Source organism: Eubalaena glacialis, chromosome 11 (assembly GCF_028564815.1).
Source record: "Eubalaena glacialis isolate mEubGla1 chromosome 11, mEubGla1.1.hap2.+ XY, whole genome shotgun sequence".
Classification (NCBI taxonomy): domain Eukaryota; kingdom Metazoa; phylum Chordata; class Mammalia; order Artiodactyla; family Balaenidae; genus Eubalaena; species Eubalaena glacialis.
Genome location: NC_083726.1, coordinates 111,199,962 through 111,220,008, shown reverse-complemented (window position 1 = coordinate 111,220,008; position 20,047 = coordinate 111,199,962). Strand labels below are relative to the sequence as shown.

The 20,047-nt window shown below is 50.8% G+C and overlaps 1 protein-coding gene across 1 annotated transcript in view; it reads right to left on the bottom strand.

The window, feature by feature from the left end:
* Positions 1-20,047, bottom strand: part of VWF (von Willebrand factor) — a 197,720-nt gene that overhangs the window by 172,044 nt on the left and 5,629 nt on the right. Inside the window, exon 2 of the mRNA XM_061205857.1 lies at positions 5,685-5,858. The gene's annotated coding sequence lies outside the window, so the exon portion shown is untranslated. The remainder of the gene's footprint in view (positions 1-5,684; positions 5,859-20,047) is intronic.

The window sequence follows — 20,047 nt, the reverse complement described above, 5'->3', positions numbered from 1 at the left end:
CTGTGTGACCTCAGACAAATTAGGCAACCTCTCTGTGCCGCCATGCCCTCATCAGCAAAATATAGAGGATAATGAGACTCTGCCCCAAAGAGTTGTTGTGATGATGAAACGAGTTAGTACAGTTGATTCTTGTCGTTCTAGGTAGTGATGTCCTATGAAGTCACTATGGACACTGAATTAGAGAATATTGAACCAGTGTTCCCGGGGGGGAAATCAGGGAGGGCAAGGTTCCCGTGAGCAGTCACATTTTCAACATCCAATCAAAATGTTAGCTTGTTTTATGTGTGTTTCTGTTTAAAGACACTTTTTTTTTTTTTTTTTTGGCCTTGCCACATGGCTTGCGAGATCCTAGTTCCCCGACCAGGGATCGAACCCGTGCCCCCTGCAGTGGAAGCTCGGAGTCCCAACCACTGGACCACCAGGTAATTCCCTAAAGACACTTTATTTAATATAAATTGTTGCTTCGTTAACATTGACCTCATGGCCAACAGCACTACAGCTCAGGCCTGAACAAAGTTGGTGTAACACAGGTATTTTCTCCACAAGGCATGTCCCAGCCTTCTTGTGCGTGGGAACCTTAGCACTTCAGCACTGTGCTTGGGGGGGCATTTTAAACAGCAAAATCACCAACAGAAAGCACAAACGTGAGAAAAATGTGGCACCAAATAGACTGTGAACAGGAGAGACCGAGCTGAAGCAAGATGGCTGAGCTACTCCCTGCTCAGCTGGGAACATGAGTGTCCAGCAACTGACAGTTGTCACTGCTCTGCACACACTCTCGAAAGACCGCAAAGTACTTTGAGTATTGATTCGGGGGATTGCAAATAAATTTTAGCAAGTAGGCGAGTTCGCAAATACGGAATCCACAAATAGTGAAGATCAACTGTATAGAGGAAGTCCTTGGAACAGGGCCTGGCCTGTAGGAAGCACTGGATGAATACTGGTGTTAATACTTTGTAAGCTTTAGGATACCTACTGAGATGGATATTGCTATTCCCACATAATAGATGAGGAAAGGGAGCGTCTGAAAGGTTGAGGATCCGGAGCAGGTCACAAAGCGGGTCAACGGTGGTGTCAGGACTTGAGCCCACATGTGGGCCTGGCTTAACCCTTTTCGACGCTGCCCAGAACAGGGACCCCAGCGCTTCCCATGCTGCCTCTGCACAGGCTCACACAGGCTGGTCCCCCGCCCTGCAGACAAACATCATGGCCTGTGTTTACACCAGAGCTTCCTTTCCCAAACCTCTTGACACTGAGACGCCTTAGGAACAAAGAGGTTTCCCGGTTTCCTGCCCGGGCTGGGGTATTCCCCCCTCTGGCTGCAGCACCCCACCCCCAGGCCTTCTCTCCCCGCTCTGCCTCAGCACCTCCCACCCCACACCAGCCACCAAGGCAGTCTGGCAAAAAGGCTTGGGGACAAGTGGATCCTCTCGGCTGGCCTTACCCAACCGAGAGCAGAAGTCCCAGGAGAAAGGAAAGCGAGATGGGTGCTGAGGAGGAAGAGGGGCCCAGCCCCAGTGAGCAGGGAGCAGAGGGGAGGCTGGGCAGATGGAGGGACAGGTGTGAGGGGCAGAGAGACCCTGGTGCCCACATCCCACTAGATCTTCAGAGAAGCCGGCATCCACCTGGACCAGACAGGTAACCTGCCACCCTCCCAGGCCCGGAGTCTCTGAGTGGGTTTGACATCCCCTCTGAAAGCTGGAAAGAGGTGCCATTCTGCAGCAATTTGCATCTCTGTTTACCTGTTAACAGGGTCAGTAAACTATGGCCTGAAGGCCAAATCCAGCCAGCGGCCTGTTTGTGTACAGCTCACTAGCTGAAAATGGTTTGTATGTTTTTAAACGGTTGAAGAAAAAGAGAGAGAGGACGAGGAGGACAGAAGACTCTATGTCACCCACAAAGCCTAAAATAGTTACTTTTTTGTAGAAAAAGCGTGCCCACCCCTGACCAGGATTGACCCAGCTGTGGCAGCCCTTCACCCACGCATCCCTGGCACGTGACATTGGGTGTGTTATTCAATTTCTGGAAGGCTCTGTTTCCCCATCTGTAAAGCCAAGGCGGGAACAGCACCCGTGTCCCAGGGTTGTGCGAGTGAAGTCAGGTGTAATGGACGCCAAGCCCTCAGCCCAGAGCCCCCTGTGCTCCTGCACGTGGTGCATTCTGCTAGCCGATGGCGGCAGCGGTGGTGGCACTAAGTGTGTGATGGGAAGATGAGGAAAAGAGTCCCCTCCTGACCAGCTGACCTTCCCCATGTCACAGAGAAGTGGGGAAACTGAATCACGGGGGTGACTCATCTGAGGTCACTCGGCTATAAACAGGATGTGAAGGCCCTTGGCGCCTCCCTTCCACCCCCCGCCGCGTCTCCCCCACCCCTGCTCTCGCACCTCTGCCCTCCGCACTTCTCCACACTTCTGTCCTGGGTCCCACTCTCACAGGACCTTGCTCTTCTCAAGAAGCTGATTGCCCTCCACTGCTGTGTTAGTTGCCAACAGCTGAAGTCATTTCCCATCCTAGGGGTATTTGCATTTAACGCGCACCTCCTAGACCCCCAAACATCCACAGGTATTTCTCTCTAATAGAGAGAATGCCAGGCACAGTGACAGGTGCTCAGAGCTGTACTGAAAACCACAGACGCCACTTCAAACCAAAGCATCTCGGGAATTCCCTGGCGGTCCAATTGTTAGGGCTCCGCGCTGTCGCTACCGTGGCGCAGCTTCAATCCCTGGTCGCCAAACTAAGACCCTACAAGCCGCGTGGCGCGGCCAAAAAAAAAAAAAAATTGTGACCACAGTCTCTCAGATCCACTATCCAAATTCTGTCTCACCCGTTTAGCTCACACTCTGGAGCAGACAGACAAATGTAAACACAGGATCTGACCACTGAGTCCAGCTCTGCCGTGGTCCAGCTGGCCCCCCAGTCCCCTCCCTCACCAGCCTCCTGAAGTTGAAGGATGCAGGGTCTCTCTGAGGTCACATAAGAAGGCCCAGGCCACTTCCATCTTTTGAGATTACCAGTACATATATTTTATAAAATGAAGAAATGCCCCAAGCAGGGTTATGGAACTTGTGATCTATTTTAAACATTTACTTGCAAAGTTTACACTTTTGACCCCAAAGGATAATGCAATCTAACGGTGCTGATCCTCAGAATAATTTCAGGATTTATAACAAATATTCACGTATCCTGAACTCTCAGGCAAAGTGGTCTAGTGGGGAGATAGAGGGGAGTTTACAGAGGAACAGCAGCGACTTCTTTCAGTTCCGTGGGCGCGTCTCTGTGATGACTGCAGCTCACTTTGTTGGGAGATGAAGTCCGTGAAAATGAGACAGGAGTCCAGGGGTGAAGCTCCTCTCACCCGGCTCTCCAGGGAATTCCTAGACACCCTCCTACAGCTGAGCCTGGCTGAGTGGCTGCTCTCGCCCAAATCCTGGACCTAATCTCTCTTCTCTTGCATCAAGCCTGCCTGGAAGGCCATCCGCTTCTCCTCCTGGCTAGGTGCAAATTCCCTTTCCGTTCCACGAGACCTGCCATCACCCTCCTCTGCCCTCTCTCCCTCTCCCTAGTCCCAGGAGAGTCACCAGCTGCTTCTCCTCCTAGTGCCCAAAGCATAACTCAAGTACTGTAAGTACTGGAAAGGAAGAGGAACTTTACAGCTACAAACACTGCCTCGGCCACGTGATCAAGGTCAACATCAACATCATAGGTCACAGTGATAGAACATACCCTTGACATGTAATGAAAATGGGACTTGACCTCTGTCATCTTCCTCCCCAAAACCCATAACCCCAGCCCAATCATGAGAAAAACATCAGACAAATCCCAATTAAGGAACATTCTGCAAAATTCCTCCCAATTGTCAAGGCCATCAAAAACAAGGGAAGTCTGAAAAACTGTCACAGCCAAGAGAAGCCTAAGGAGACAGGATGACTAAAGGTAATGTGGGATCCAGGATAGGATCCTGTAATGGAAAAGGAACATTAGGTGAAAAATAAAGAACTCTGAATAAACTGTGGACTTCACTTAATAATAAGGTATCGATATTGGTTCATTAATAGTGACGTGTATACCACATTAATGTAAGATGTCAATAATAGGGGAAACTGGGCGTTGGGTGTACGGGAATTCTCTGTACTACCTCTGTGCAGTAATTCTGTGAATCTAAAATTGTTCTAAAATTAAAAGTTTATTATTAAAAAAAATGACTTATGAATGAGTGGCTCTGTTTCATCCTTACCCAACTCCAAAGCACAAAGTACTAGGCTTAACTAGAGGGCAGAGTGGCGGGCGGATACGAACACAGGCTCCAGCCTCAGACACGTGAGGTCTGAGACCTGGCTCTGCCACTTACTGCTGCTATGTCCTGGGGGGGGTTACTGGACCCCTCTAAGCCTCAGGTTCCTTCATTTTAACGGGAAGGAGTGGTAACTATAGCAACAATTTCGTGGAACTGTTGACAAGGTTAGTGTGTAAAGCCCTTAAGTCAGAAAATTTTCGCTGTGCTGTTGATCTGTTGTGTGGCCGAGACCTAAAGACATCTGGGCGCACGGCTGCCCGTCATGGGGAGAGCTGAGCGGCCAGAGGCCTCCACCACGAAGAGGGTCACGTCCTCTTGAGGAGGATGGAGTCCAGGGGAAGGGGAGGAAGGCAGGTCTGGGAGACCTCCCGTAAGTGACCACACTCAGGGGCCTCCTTGGAATGCGGGAAGTACAGGGTGTTGCGTCCACTACAAAGGCTACAGAGGCATCCTGCTCTCTGTTCATGACCCAGAGCACAATGGCCGGAAGAGCCACTCGGGGCCCAGGCCCAGCAAAACAGACAGCGTCTGCGCCTCCCCTCGGAGTCCCCACCTCTCGCAGGACCGCTGGCTGCACCACCCCGCAAGGAAACCGCAGGGAACCTGGGCCTCCAGCGCCCTCACCAGCCAGGCCGCAGCAAGGCCACCTCAGAGTGGCCAGGCCAGCAGGGCCCTGAGCCCACCCCTCAGAACTTATGGAGCACAGCTGTTCGTGGGCAGCCCTGGGGGGCACCTGCTGTTCAGACAGGTGGGCAGAGGCCTGTGCTGGGCCAGCTGGGGCGTGAGTCCTGCCGCTGCCACACGGCCTTGAGCAATCTCTAACCCCTCAGTGCCTCAGCTTCCTGCCCCGTCCCGGGGAGAACAGGCCTGTTTGCAAAACCTTACACCCTGGGACTTCCCTGGAGGTCCAGTGGTTACGACTTCGCCTTCCAATGCAGAGGGTGTGGGTTTGATCCCTGGTCGGGGAGCTAATATCCCACATGCCTCACGGCCAAAAACACCAAAACATAAAACAGAAGCAATATTGTAACAAATTCAATAAAGACTTTAAAAACGGTCCACATCAAAAAAAAACAAAACAAAACCCTCACACCCCGGGAATCAAAGAACCCAGGTGGACGGAGGGGCAGAGGGCCCTCCAGCCCCCCAGCTTTCTCACTCCCCAGGCCGCCCTGCGGCTCCACGGCTCCACACAGCAAGCAGCAAGGGCGCTGGGGGGCCCCATGTGCTCTTCAACATAGAACCCGCTGATCCCTGCAGGTGAGGGTTGGCCCCATTTGAATGATGTGGAAACTGAGGCCCGGGGGCTGAAGTGACCTCAAGTCACCCATCAGGTCAGTGACAGAGCTGGTCCTGGGGCCAGAATCCTCCTCTGGTGCCTCTTCCTCACCTCAGAGCAAAGAGGCTTCACTGCTGTCCTCAGCTGTGTCGGCACACCGGATTCCTGAGTCTTCGCCTGGCCTGGGCTTGACGCTTCATCTCTGCGACCTCCTGGTCTTCATCTACCGTATGGGGAGTATAAGCATGAAGAACATCCAATTTCTTTGAGGGATTTTGGCAGTCTCTGTGGGACAGACAAAACAAACAAAAAAACCACCTCAGTTTCTGCCCTCGAGGAGCGTAAAATATAACAACGATAACTAAAGTTTGAAAATCGCCCTACAGTCTGCCTTTCCTTTTCTCACTTTTCCTTCAAAGCAGGCAGGTGTAGTTAGTGCTGTTTTACAAACGCGGCCTCGCGATGGAAGGGGTAGCCTAAGTGGAGAATTGAGATGTTCTGACTGAATCCCATTGTACTTTCTACCTGAGGCACCATCTCCAAAAGAACTAGAATGTAAGACAAAATTTGATGATGACCATTGCTTCATGTAGGCCTCTCTCAGCTGCAAGTGACAAAAAAAAAAGGGGGGGGGGGAACAAAAACAAAATAGTGAATAGGAGCTCACTTAACTGAAAGGTCCAGGGGTCAGGCTGGGCTGCCTTTCAGTGCAGCCTGCCTGAGACCTCAAAGACCTGATTTCTCTCCATTTCTCAGCAGCTGTCTTCCTCAGGCCACATGTGAAAACAAATGGAGACTGTGGTTCCAGGGTTTGTGCATCCAGGTTCAAGCTCATCAGGGAGGAACCCCTACCTCTCCCCCAGAAACTGCAGCTGAAGTCTCACTGGCTCTGGGTGGAGCCCAAATCCCTCCCCAAACTCATCACTGTGGCTTTGGTGATCCCTTGTGGCTTTGGCCAATGAGGCTGAATTATAGAGCTGGATCAACCGCACCCAAAGCAAAAGGGCAGAGAGAGGGTGGGGAGGGAGAGAGTCTTAAAGGAAATTTGAGATACCGGAGGATAAATACCCCAACTTCGGTCTACCCCTGCCCTCCAAACAGATGGTGCAGGAGGCCGGGTGAAGCAGTGTACAAGGTCAGAGCAGGTCAGAGAGGGTTGGCAGAGGGAGGCAAACAGAAAATAACCAGCACACCAGGGTGAGGCCTAGATTCACCCCCGCCCGCCACCCTCAGGAGCAAGCCTGAGTTCTCAGCCTGGAGTAGCAGGTGCTCCGGCCACACTTTCTCCCTCCGACCTTGGTCCCCTCTCTCACCACCCCGACGCCCAAGCCCCATACCCCAGACCGACATAGTCCTTCCCCAACTTCCCGCCTTGCCAGCTGCTACTCCCTCTGCTTGTAATATACTCTCTCCCTTCCCCACCCCCTCCCTTTCTTTACATGTCGAACTCTTAGTCAACGTTCAAGGCCTTTTTCTGATGGCACCTCCTCCATGCAGACTGCACCAAGTCCCACACTCAGAGTATCTCCTCTGTCCCCACAGCAACCCTACACAGAGCCCATCAGAGCAGCTGTGGCCTTGTTCTGGGACCGTTTACCTGTCTGTCTCCCTGTCTAGCTGTGAGCTCCCTGGGGCTGGGGATTGAGTCTACTCAGCTCTCCGTCCTTGGCTCAGTTGCACAGTCAGGCACATAGTTGGCCCATAAATATTCACTGAATATATGAATAAAAGAGGAGAAGACTTCTGTGTCCTTCTCATCTCCCCTGCCTTTTTCTGGTCCCACAACAGAGAAGCAGCGCGGGCAGGAGTAAAGAGAAAGAGGAACACGTGCCCCAGTAGCCCCCCGCACTTTCCTCTCCCAATCCAGCTTCAGGCTCTGCCTTACATAACACGGGAAGCCTTTCTCCTTGGCCTTTCTATTGCTGGAAAGTGCTATAGGTGTGAGTTGTGTGGACCTGAGGAAAAGGTGTTATCCACCAGGCCCTCTACCCTGTCCCCAGAGCCCCAGGGCTACCCGGGCTGCCTCAGCAGGACTTTCTCCAGAGCACAGCCCCACACGGGAGAGGTCCGGACCAGCTGGCGGGATCACAAGGGGTACCCTGCTGCCCCTGCTTATTAAGCACCTACATTTGTCAAAGCCTCTCTGACCAGCCCAAGGGGACAAAATTCCTTCCTTCCTCCTTCATTCACATAGTCATTCATTTACAAACAGGGTGTCACGCACTGAGGACACAGCAGCGAATGAACACAAAGGACCTACAGTCTAGAGGGGGCGACAGATACTGAACCGGAAACAATCTGTGTGATGAGACCCGAAAGAAGGGGAGGAGGGGAGGGGGAAACAAGACAACAGCTGAAGAAAGCCAGAAGCAGAAGGGTCCGAACAGGCAGCTCCTCCTCCCCTTCCAGCCTGAACTCCAGAAATCAAGGGACCAGGAGACAAGCATCAGTGGGCAGGAGAGGCTTTGCATTCGTTTCCTCGGGGGCATCACAGAGGACCACAGGCTGGGGGCTGAAACACCGGGGATGCGTTCTCTCGCTTTCTGGGGGCCAGCAGTCTGAGACGGAGATGTGAGCGGGTCGGCGCCTCCTGATGGGCAGAGTGGGAGGGCGGTTGAGCAGGTCCTTGTTTTGTTGACCCTTAGCCCTGCTGTACTCCTGAGAGGGCCACTTCCCTAGCACATTTCCGGGCCTGGCTGACTTACTGGACAGGAAGGGAAGGGCTGCAAGTGCTGGCGGCCGACCAGGGGCCCCTCATCTCTGGCCACGCCCAGCACAGCCTCCTGGGGAGCCCACACACACCAGCCCTCCCCTCTCTGCGTGTCCTGCCTTTGCTAGCAGGTGGCCACTCAGCCCTCTTGGGTAGGGGGATGCCACATGGCATCCCTCCCTGGATGGTCCCTTATCCAGGGGCCCAGCTGTCCTGAGAGGCTTCCGCTACAAGTCACTCATCCATCCACACATACTGAGCCCTCGCTTCCCTTTCAACAAATAAGTATCAACACCCACCGTGGACACCATCTAGGCCCTGGAGATACAGCAGCAAACGTAAGGACTAGCCACGGCCCCCGTGAAGTTCACATTCAAGTGGATGGAGACAAAGACCAGAAAAATCAACATATACCATGTCAGCTGGTGATCAAGTCAACAGAGGGAGCAAAGCAGGGGAGACGACATGGATGCATGGAGTGGGCAGGGCTGTGCCATACGTCCAGCCAAGAAGCCATCTCCGATAAGCGTCCTTTGGAGCAAGGCCCAAAGAAGGAAGGATCCTGGGGGAGAGGATCCAGCTGAAGGAACAGCAGGAGCCCAGGTCAGAGGTGCAGTGTGCCTATCAGTTTCAAGAAACATCCTAGGGACTTCCCTGGTGGCACGGTGGTTAAGAATCCACCTATCACTCTTTTAAAGTGTGCATGGGGCTTCCCTGGTGGCGCAGTGGTTGAGAATCTGCCTGCCAATGCAGGGGACACGGGTTCGAGCCCTGGTCTGGGAAGATCCCACATGCCACGGAGCAACTAGGCCCGTGAGCCACAACTACTGAGCCTGCGCGTCTGGAGCCTGTGCTCCGCAACAAGAGAGGCCGCGATAGTGAGAGGCCCGCGCACCGCGATGAAGAGTGGCCCCCGCTTGCCGCAACTAGAGAAAGCCCTCGCACAGAAACAAAGACCCAACACAGCCAAAAATAAATATAAATAAATAAATAAATTTATTTTTAAAAAAACAAAAACAAAAAATAAATAAATAATAAATAAATTTTTTTTTAAAAAGTGTGCATGGATATGTATTACAGGGGGGAAAGGTGGGGAAATGTATAGTCATACACGGGGGAAGAAGAAGGGAACCTGCATGTCCCCTTGTTGGCTATATACTGTAGGAATACATGCCACTCAGTCTTTGTTGGTTCTGAAGCTTCCTGAAGTGTGCTGACATTTGGGCTGCACAGAGACCCTCACCTTCAGTTTCACCTCCTCTTCTAGAATTGCTTTGCTCTATTTTTGTATATATAAATATGTTATGATGATTATTAATAATGTTAATGATATTGCTGCAAATGGTGCCATATACAAGGTTTGGCTTCTTGGAACATTTATAAACCCAAACCAATACCTGTCACCTCTTATGTTGCTTTCAAGTCCTTCCATTTTAAGTAACTTCTTTTTATCTTACAAGTCTGCCTGATTGACCTTTGAATTTATCCACCCCTAAAAGCTGTGCCCGGTTCTCTGGGTCAAGCTGGATGGTGATGAGTAGCAACACACACTTCTCTTCGTTTCCTCCTGAAATTTGCTTAAAGCTGAGATAAGTAAGGATTCTGACACTAGTGCATTGTTTCTGGAGCTAAAGTCATTCTATGGATGTTTGCTTATTAGTTTCAGGACCCAAAACAACACAAGTCCCTCCTCCTTGATAGCTCCTTCATATCTCAATCCTGCAGTCCTTACTCAGGCAAATTGTGCACTGCCAGAGGGGCCCTGGGCTCTGCCACACACCCAAAGGAGCTCTTCTCAGTGTATTTCTAAATGGGCTTACATCTGGTAGAAGAAACTGAAGGGTTCCTCCAATTCAGTTGCAGTCTGCAATCTGCTGAGTCAGGGTTCTCATTTGTGTCCAAGTTGGCCTGATACAGACTGCATCTGGTTTACATATAGATGGGTCCTGTTGGGGTATGCGCACGGACATGTGAGTGTGCATATGTATGCCCTCTGTGAGAGAGAGAGATATATATATTTACATATATATATGTAAATATATATTCACACATCTCTATATATTTTAATGTATTGCACATGTATATTTAAAATATATATGAAAGAACTCTAAAAAAAAAAAAAGAACCCATCTGCCAATGCAGGCCACATGGGTTCGAGCCCTGGTCCAGGAAGATCCCACATGCCGCGGAGCAACTGAGCCCGTGCGCCACAACTACTGAGCCTGCGCTCTAGAGCCCGCAAGCCACAACTAATGAAGCCCGCGCGCCGCAACTACTGAAGCCCGTGCGCCTAGAGCCTGTGCTCCGCAACAAGAGAAGCCACCGCAATGAGAAGCCCGCGCACCGCAACGAAGAGTAGCCCCCGCTCTCCGCAACCAGAGAAAGCCCGCGTGCAGCAACGAAGACCCAATGCAGCCAAAAATAAATAAATAAATTTATTTAAAAAAAAAAAAAGAAACATCCTGGAGTCCAGGGTGTGTGTGTTGGGGAGGGTGCGTGGGGACCAGATGCACCGTTAAGGTGTGGGCATCATATCACAAGCCCTGAGGAATTGGGGTTTAACCCTGAGGAACTGGAGATTTTAAAAGTTGAGAACAAAATGTCCCATGTCCTCAAGGAGCTTCCCGTCTAGAATCAGAAGTGGAACAATCCCCAGCAGGGGCTATGTTGACAGTGGGATTCCTGCTAAAGGTTCTTGGAACGCAGCCTCAAGACAGAAGAGTGTTCTCTGCCAGCCCTGAGGAGACACCGCCTGTCTCCATTTAGAAGCCTGCTGTTCTGCGTCAGGGTCGGCTTTTGACTCTCTGTCCCCAAAGCGGGTGCTTGCTTGTTTGTTCATCATAAATTTAAATTGAGGGGGAAAGTGTCGTAATCTCTCGGTTAACCACTTTGCCTCAGAGGAACTGAGCTGATCCAGCCACGGCCAACCCCGTGCCATGGAAAGCAGGACACAGTGCGCGCACGCGTGGGTGGGCGGGGTGTGCATCAACACGCTGCTGCCTTCCTTTGTCCCTTCCAGCTCTGGGGTTTTCCTGGGACTGTTCCTCTCTTCTGGAGGGAGGGGCAGGGGGCGGGTACAGGAGATGGGGAAGGAGTTGGGAGGCACACTGGAGAGGGTTTGTGGCAGAAACAGATTGTGTACAAGCAAACAGGGCCACTAGAGAGAGAAATATGAGCAGAGCCCATGTAAATGGAGTGACCGAGGGCATTCCTGTGGTTCTAAGGATTTGGGAAAACAACTTGCAGATCTGGACAAGTTCACGCAGGGAGGGGTGCAGTGTGAGGGACCAGGGCCAGAATTAAAAATAAGGTGGTGTTTCTATGCCCAGCGGAGGCGTCAGCATCTGTGGGACTGTGGCAGAGGAGAGGGGAGTTTCAGTGCCCCCAGGCACAGTGAGGCCAGAGAAGAGGAGAGCGAGGGGTTGGCCAGGCCTCCATCTCAGCAGTGAGAGAGGATGATGCTTCCTGCAAAGAGGAGACCTCTCTCCTCTTCCCAGCTGGGAAGCCGAAGCCCACAGAAGGCAGAAGTCGGGCAGGGAAGGACTGAGGCAAAGGCTGTCCGGAAGCAGAAGAAAGACGCCAGGCGGTTACTGCTGGCCTGCCCTGGAGGCTGGCCCATCCCTGCCAGAGTAGCAGAGAGGGGTGGGGCCGCCTCCAAACCTCCTCTCCAGGGAGCAGTTAAGGAGCCCAGGAGTGGCCTGGAGTGGAGGGAAGGGACACAGCACTTACTGGGTGTTCACTAGATGGGGGTGCTTTCCATAGGGTCCCACAGTGATCCTGAAAGGTGGGTATTTCGTTCCTTTTTTACGGATTATGAAAACAGGATTCTGGACTTCCCTGGTGGTCCATTGGTTAAGACTCCGTGCTGCCACTGCAGGGAGGGAGGGAGGGAGGGAGGGAAGGAAGGAAAGGAGGGAGGGAGGGAGGGAGGGAGGGAGGGAGGGAGAAAAAAAGAAAGAAAGGGAGGAAGAAAGGAAGAAAGAAAGAAAGGAAGGAAGGAAGGAAGAAAGAAAGAAAAAAGAAAGAAAGGAAGGAAGAAAGGAAGAAAGAAAGAAAGGAAGGAAGAAAGGAAGAAAGGAAGGAAGGAAGAAAGGAAGAAAGAAAGGAAGGAAGGAAGGAAGGAAAAAAACAGGGTTCAAAAAAGACTACAGACTCACATAATCCCAAGGCCACCCAGCATGTCAGTGGCAGAGCTGAGACTGGACCCCACGGCTCTGCCCCTCAAGCCTGCACTCCTCTGCCACCTGTTACTCATCTAAAAGGCAGAAAGGGAAGCAGACCCTTTCCAGGTGGCCCCAGAGGGCAGAACAGGGACAGCGGTGACAGGTGGGGAGGAAACCTTTATAATAACCAGAACTACCCGACAGTAAGTGGCTGGCCTCAGGAAGCGGCAAGCTCATGCAAAAGCTGGCTGCTGGGGACCGTGAGAGGGATCCAGGAAGTTCCCATCACTCTCAGGGTCTGTGCCATGTGGAAGCAGCACGGAAGCCTGCCCTGCCTGGGTCTGACATTGCCCTTGACCTGCCCTTGGTGTGGGAAGGAGGGGACCTTGAGTGTGGGAAGAAAAGAACCGTCTCTGGAAGCTGCCTGCTAATGGATCAGTCATTCAAGCAGTTTGCGACCCTAATATCCAGCACCAAGCCGTCGGAACAGACCCTGGCCCTCCGGCTGCTGAGCACCTTCTAGGGAAATAGGGCTCCCACACAAAGGGAAACAAGCACGCCAGACCCAGGCAAGAGAGGGTGTTTGCTGTAGAAACAAGGGCTAATTTATGTGCCGCCTCCCAGGTTTATAAGGAGTCAAAAGACAGGACAATGGGACCTGGAGAACCCAGGGAAAGCACCTTGTACTAATCATTATAGTGTTAATAGTGTTATTCACAGCTGTCTTTTTTTTTTTTTTTTTGAGCATTTACTATCTGCCAGACACTGTGCTGAATGTTTTGGATGCATTGTAGGATTTAACCCTCAGAGCACCCCTGTGAGACAGGTGCTTTTATCGCCTTTTTACAGACAAGGAGACAGGCCCAGAGAAGGGATGTAACTCGCCCAAAATTGCACAGCGAACGTGGCAGAGCTGGGACTCAAGCCCAGATCTGTCAGACTCCAGACGCTGAGTACAAGTGAGGAGCTGGTGCTTCTGCCATCTCTGCCCTGACACAGAAATAGCTCCAAGATAGAGTGTAATCGTTTCCTATTGCTGCTTAACAAATCACCACAAACTTAAACACACATGCTTATATAACATTTGTGTAGGTCAGAAGTCCGAGCTAAAATCAAGGTGTCAGCAGGACTGCCTTCTCTTCTGGAGGCTCCAGGGGAGAATTCATTTCTTTGCCTTTTCCAGCTTCAGGAGGCCATACTCAACCCTCAGTATGTGGCCCCTTCCTTCGGCTTCAAAGCCAGCTTTGCCATGTCTCTCTGACCTTTACTCACATCTTCCCCTGACCACAGCCAGCGAAGACTCTGATTTTAAAGATCCACATGACTAGACTGGGTCCACCTGGATAATTCAGGATCACCCCCGCATCTCAAAGTCCCTTTTACCATGTAAAGTAACACATTCACAGGCTCCAGGAATTAGGGTGTGGACACTTCAGGGGCCATTATTCTGCCTAGCACTTATAATAAAGTGGGGAAAAAGAAAATGCACCAGTAGCAAGGTACTTAAAAAGGGAGGGAGGGAGGAGTGAGTAATTATATGTATTAGTATTTGCATAAAGGATACATAAAACCAGCATTGGTTATTGGAGGAGAACCAGGCTGATGGGGGACAAGGCTGGATGGTGATATTTTGTGTTATTACAGAAGTGTTCAGGGCTTCCCTGGTGGCGCAGTGGTTGAGAATCTGCCTGCCAATGCAGGGAACACGGGTTCGAGCCCTTGTCTGGGAAGATCCCACATGCCACGGAGCAACAAAGCCCGTGAGCCACAGCTACTGAGCCTGCGCGTCTGGAGCCTGTGCTCCGCAACACGAGAGGCCGCGATAGTGAAGAGGCCCGTGCACCGCGATGAAGAGTGGCCCCCGCTTGCCGCAACTGGAGAAGGCCCTCGCACGGAAATGAAGACCCAACACAGCCAAGAATAAATATAAAAATAAATAAATAAATAAAAGATTACTAAAAGAAAAAAAAACTATTAAAAAAAGAAGTGTTCAAACACACACAAAACTAGAGAGAATAGTCTAGTGAATCCTTCTACCCGTCACCCAGCATCAACAGTTACCACCGTTTTGCCTTCTAGTTTCATTTATCTCCCCACCTTTTGGGAAAGGACTGAAAATGTATAGCAAATCCCACACATCGTATCACTCTAGCTTTAAAAACGTCAGTATGTAGCTCTAAGAGACAGGGGGTTTTCAGAAGTATACCACAACTCCATCATCACACCTAATAAACTTAAAAATAGTTTCTTACTATCATCTAATACTTAGTTTATATTTAAATTTCCCTAATTGCCTACAAACTTTTTTTTTTTTTAATAATTGGTTCGTTTGAATCAGGACCCAGACAAGGCCCTAATGCTGTACTGGGTTGAGGGGAGTCCTAAATTTCTCTCAATCTATAACAATTTCCAGGAGATACACTCTTCCCTCTCTACACTTTTATATCTTTATTTCTCAATCATGTAAATGAATGATCTACACAGAAGTTAAATTCGGGAGACAATACAAATCTAATGCTGCATGGAGAGTTAAAGGATGGGGGTGAAGAAGAGCATCCCAAGCAGGGGACTCAGGAGCAGAGAGGACGGAGGGGAGGGGGGGGCCCTGCCGAAGCCCTCGGAGGTGGGTGGAGTCAGGTAGCCCAGGGGTCCAACATTCTGGGGGGTTTCCTGGTCTGCTTGGCAGAGGTAGGTGGAAGGGTTGCAGGGACACCAGCAACAGCCTAGGCTGCAGCATCCTGAGGAAAGTCCCCAAAAGGGACTTTATAAATAAATAAATAAAAGGATGATGCAACCTTATCTAAACGTGCAGCCTGCCGAGAAACCACAGGAAACCCACTACCCACCAAACCAAGCCTAGTGTTACACCAAAGCACCCCCAGACCGGACAGCGGAAGAACATAGAGGCGGATAATCACGAAGGACAGAGGAGCCGCTGAAACTCCCGGAGGTGAGAGACCTGAGCTCTGTGCCAGCTCTGCCTTCAGCCGTCTGCAGGGTCCTGTGAAGGTCACCTGCAGGTGCAGCACCTTGAGTGGTGCATGGCTGGGGGAGCGGGGAGTGAGCAATAATATGCACCAGCATGTGCCTGGATTTGCATAAAGAAGGTTACATAAAAACCAAATGAGAGTGGGACTTCCCTGGTGGCGCAGTGGTTAAGAATCCACCTGCCAAGGCAGGGGACACAGGTTCGAGCCCTGGTCCGGGAAGATCCCACATGCCGCGGAGCAACTAAGCCCGTGCACCACAACTACTGAGCCTGCGCTCTAGAGCCCTCGAGCCACAACTACTGAGCCCACACGCCACAACTATGGAAGCCCGCGTGCCTAGAGCCTGCGCTCCGCGACAAGAGAAGCCACCGCAATGAGAAGCCCATGCACTGTAACGAAGAGTAGCCCCACTCGCGGCAACTAGAGAAAGCCTGCACGCAGCAACGAAGGCCCAACACAGCCAAAAATAAATAAATAAATTTATCAAAAAAAAAAAAAAAAAAAAATGAGAGTCAAAGAGATCCTGAGTACAGAAGGAGCAGTGGAAATTCTCCCCACTTAATACTGCTAACAGCCAGATCCCAAAGCCCCACTCCTACCACCACTCCCCATATTATCCCTGACTGAAAGAGGGGTTGCTGCAGGATGAAGAGGAGTTTGCTGGGAATAGGAAATTTACTGTAGACGAAGAGAATGACAGAGTCAGAAGAAGAGAGGGGGGAATGTGCCCAGGGCGTTCAGAGAATTAAAACGAATTCAAAGTGCTAAATCAATGTGGGATCTTGGATTGGACTCTGGGACAGGAAGAGGACATTAGTGGAAAAACAGGTGAAATCTGAATAACATCTGCAGTTTAGTTAATAGTACTGTACTTAGTTTTGACAAATAAACCACGTTTTTTTTCAGATGTTGATATTGGGGGGGAAGCTGTACTATCTTTGCAACTTTTCTGTAAACCTAATATTATTCCAAAATAAAAGAGTTAGTAAGAAAGAGAGAGAAGGAAAAAAGACAAAAAGAAGAGCAGTACAAAATGGCTAAAGCATATAAGATGCCAGAAGGGGGGAACGCGTGATGGGCATCGGCAGAGGCCGGCTTACCGGGGCCTCCTGTGCCCCACCACGGGGTCCAGACTCCATCTCTCTGCAGGCAGCACTCCACGGCGATGTCCCCTCTTTCTGAACCCTTCCCACAGGCCCCAGGGGGACACCAGCCACAGTTTCTTACCTTCATGTTCATCTTAACTATATTTCACCTGCCCATATGTGCCTGAACACACACACACAAAGATCCCAGGTCTGCTACACACACACACACACACACAGAGCTCATCTAGGAGGGGCGCTGTGTCCAGCCTCTAATCCCCCCCGGGAATCTAGAACCATCACCCAGAACAGAGGTCAGCAGCCATCCCCATTCCCCGTGGCGGAGGAAAAGCAGTCATCCTCCCGGCTCCGCAGCTGTGAAAAGGGAGGCTCAGAAGGACAGGCTCCAGCAAAGGCAGGACCAAGACGCAAACTCTCCACCTGTCTTCGGCCCCTAAGACTCAGACGCTCAGCTTGCTGGGGGCACCTTCAAGATGGCACAACCCCTCGGGGGTCACCTGCAGTCCCTTCACCCACCTCCACAACCAAAGGACAAGAAAGACAGAGAGAGCACCAATGTTAACACAGCCACTTACGCCGTGCAGGGGTAGTTCAGCACCCGGGTCCTGGAGCCAGATCACCTGGGCTCAAATCCCAGCTCCGCTGCTTCCTAGCAAGTGAATTCATGCGGCCTCCATTTCCCCATGTGTGAAATGGACATAGTAAGACTCTCAACCTCAGAGGGCCATCTGAGGATTAAACGGGTTTACGCATAGCAGTTGTGCCCATCCAAGTGTTCGTTCTTTGGGCTTATTTTTTCATCTAGTGTCTGCAGAGTACCTACTGTGGGTACTACAGGAGCTGATCATCTATTGGGGGACATTTCTTTAAAAAGATGCATGAAACATGAAATTACTGGGAATTCCCTGGCAGTCCAGTGGTTAGGACTCCGTGCTTCCACTGCAGGGGGCACGGGTTTGATCCCTGGTCGGGGAACTAAGATCCGCATGCCTCGCGGCTCAGCCAAAAAAAAAAAAACATACACATGAAATTACCATCCAGGACAACGTCTGATCAGAGTCTAGTGGGTGATTCAGAAAGAAATTGCTACCGGAGTGCTGAGAGGGAGGGCCAGCGCAGACTGGGATGATCGAGGATTCGGGAAAGGCAGGGGCCGAGCTGGCCTCAAAGATGGGGGCTGCTTATGGGGGAGAAGAGAAAAGGATGGGCCAGGGACTGAGGCAGAGGGAAGAGGAGGTGGGAACCCAGCCATAGGTGTGGGTGTGCATGCAGTGTCCCAAGAGAGGGAACAGAATTGTAAATACTATAGGTTATGACGAGAGAGCAGAGGGCCTTTATGGTGAGCTTAGAATTAGGACATTGAGCCTTTCGTACATTCAGAAAATATTTACTGTGCACCTGCTGTGTGTCGGGTGCTGTTCAAGGCCTGTGGGATACTTCTGAGAACAAGACGGTCACAGTCTCTGCTCTAGAGGAGTTTACATTCCCGCGGAAGGAGGCAGATTATAAACAACACACATACTAAGAAAATTCTTTCCTCTGTTAGAAGGTGATAAGTGTGATGGCAAACAATTCAGCAGTAAGTGGAGCCCGAGAGGTTTTCGAGCAGGAAAAACGAGCGAAGCAAAGCTTTAGGAGTTATGACACAAAGATGATATTAAATATTACTTACAACTCTTCCTCGCCCCCCCACCCAATCTTCTAAAGTGGACAGATCCTCAGAAATATGATTTGTTTTGCTGCGCTGGGGTAGTGGGAAGTGAAGGATGCAGACTGGAAATGCCGAGTGAGAGCTACGCGGCTCCCCATGAAGCGGAGGGCGAGGGCCAGAGGCTGGCAGGGGCTGGGCAGGGGTGCAGGAGACCAGGCAGGCGTGGCTGCACAGAGTGGAAGTTTGAAGAAAGATCCAAAAAGCATTTTGAGAATGGTGTTCTCTGGCATGCAAGCTGTCACCCCTCATCCGGTTCTCCGTAAAATCTTCATAAACTCCATACTCTGCGTGGGTGGTCTCCACATGGACTATGCGTGTGTTCAACGCACTGAAAAGAAGTTATGGTGGGAGTAGGGCGGCCCAAGGCAGCCCACGCCCAGTGACATGGCAAGGCAGTCGGTCCAGTGATGTGTGCAGACTGGATGAGCGAATGACAGGAACGCGGGTAGGAGGATGGGACAGGTGTTTGGACTGAGGAAGGGCTTCGAGGACAGGGCCCATCTTGGGTGGAGCGGGAGGAAACAAAGCTGAGCAATCAACACGGAGCTGGACTCAGAAGCCCTGAGGTCTGCTCTTTTCTCTAAATTCCTCTCTCTTGGGTGGGGAGGGATAAATTAGGAGGTTGGGACTAACATATATATACTACTGGGCTTCCCTGGTGGTGCAGTGGTTAAGAATCCGCCTGCCAATGCAGGGGAAACGGGTTCGAACCCTGGTCCAGGAAGATCCCACATGCCACGGAGCAACTAAGCCCGTGTGTCACAACTGCTGAGCTGGCGCTCTGGAGCCCGCAAGCCACAACTACTGAGCCCATGTGCCACAACTACTGAAGCCTGCGTGCCCTAGTGCCCATGCTCCGCAACAAGAGAAGCCACCACAATGAGAAGCCCGCGCACCGCAACGAAGAGTAGCCCCCGCTCGCCAAAAGCCCACGTGCAGCAACCAAGACCCAATGCAGCCAAAAATAAATTAAATAAAATAAAATAATTAAAACAAAACAAAACAAAACAAAAAAAAACATATACATACTACTATATATAAAACAGATAACCAACAAGGATCTACTGTAGAGCACAGGGAACTCTACTCAATATTTTGTAATAACCTATATGGGAAACTAACACAACATTGTAAATCAACTATATTTCAATTAATAAATAAATAAATAAAGTAACTTCCTTGAAAAAGATAAAAAATCTTAAAAAGACATCAACAATCCAATAAAACCCTGTCATCTGAACAGAGAAAAAAATAAGAAGCAAAATAAATCACTCCCTCCTGCCTTAGGCTTGCTTCTTTGTTTTTAAATTGGACAGCCTCGGTGGCACCTCCTACCAGTGACGGGAACAGTACAAGGAGGCAGGAACCACATTCAGTGAGCAGGTGTGGGACGGCAGCAGCAGAGGAATCACAGGGGAGAGGAGCGTTCGGGGCTGACTGGGGGGTGTGGGCAAGGAGAAGGGAAGTCGGCTTCTCGTGTAGGGAGGCCCTCGGAGATTATGAAGTCTGATCTTGATGTTTATTTTGAGATGTCTATTAGTATCCTATTGATTCGGTGACAAATTACCACAAATTTAGTGGCTTAAAATAAGCACACATGACTTTACAATTCTGCAGGTCAGAAGCCCAAAATGAGTCGGCAGGATAACATTTGCTCCCTCTGGCAGCTCTAGGGGAGAATCTGCTTCCTTGCCGTTTCCAGCCTCTGGAGCTGCCTGCATTCCTTGGCTTGCGGCCCTGCGGCCCTCCCATCTCGGCCTCCACCTCCACGTCTCCCTCTCTGGCTCTGACGCT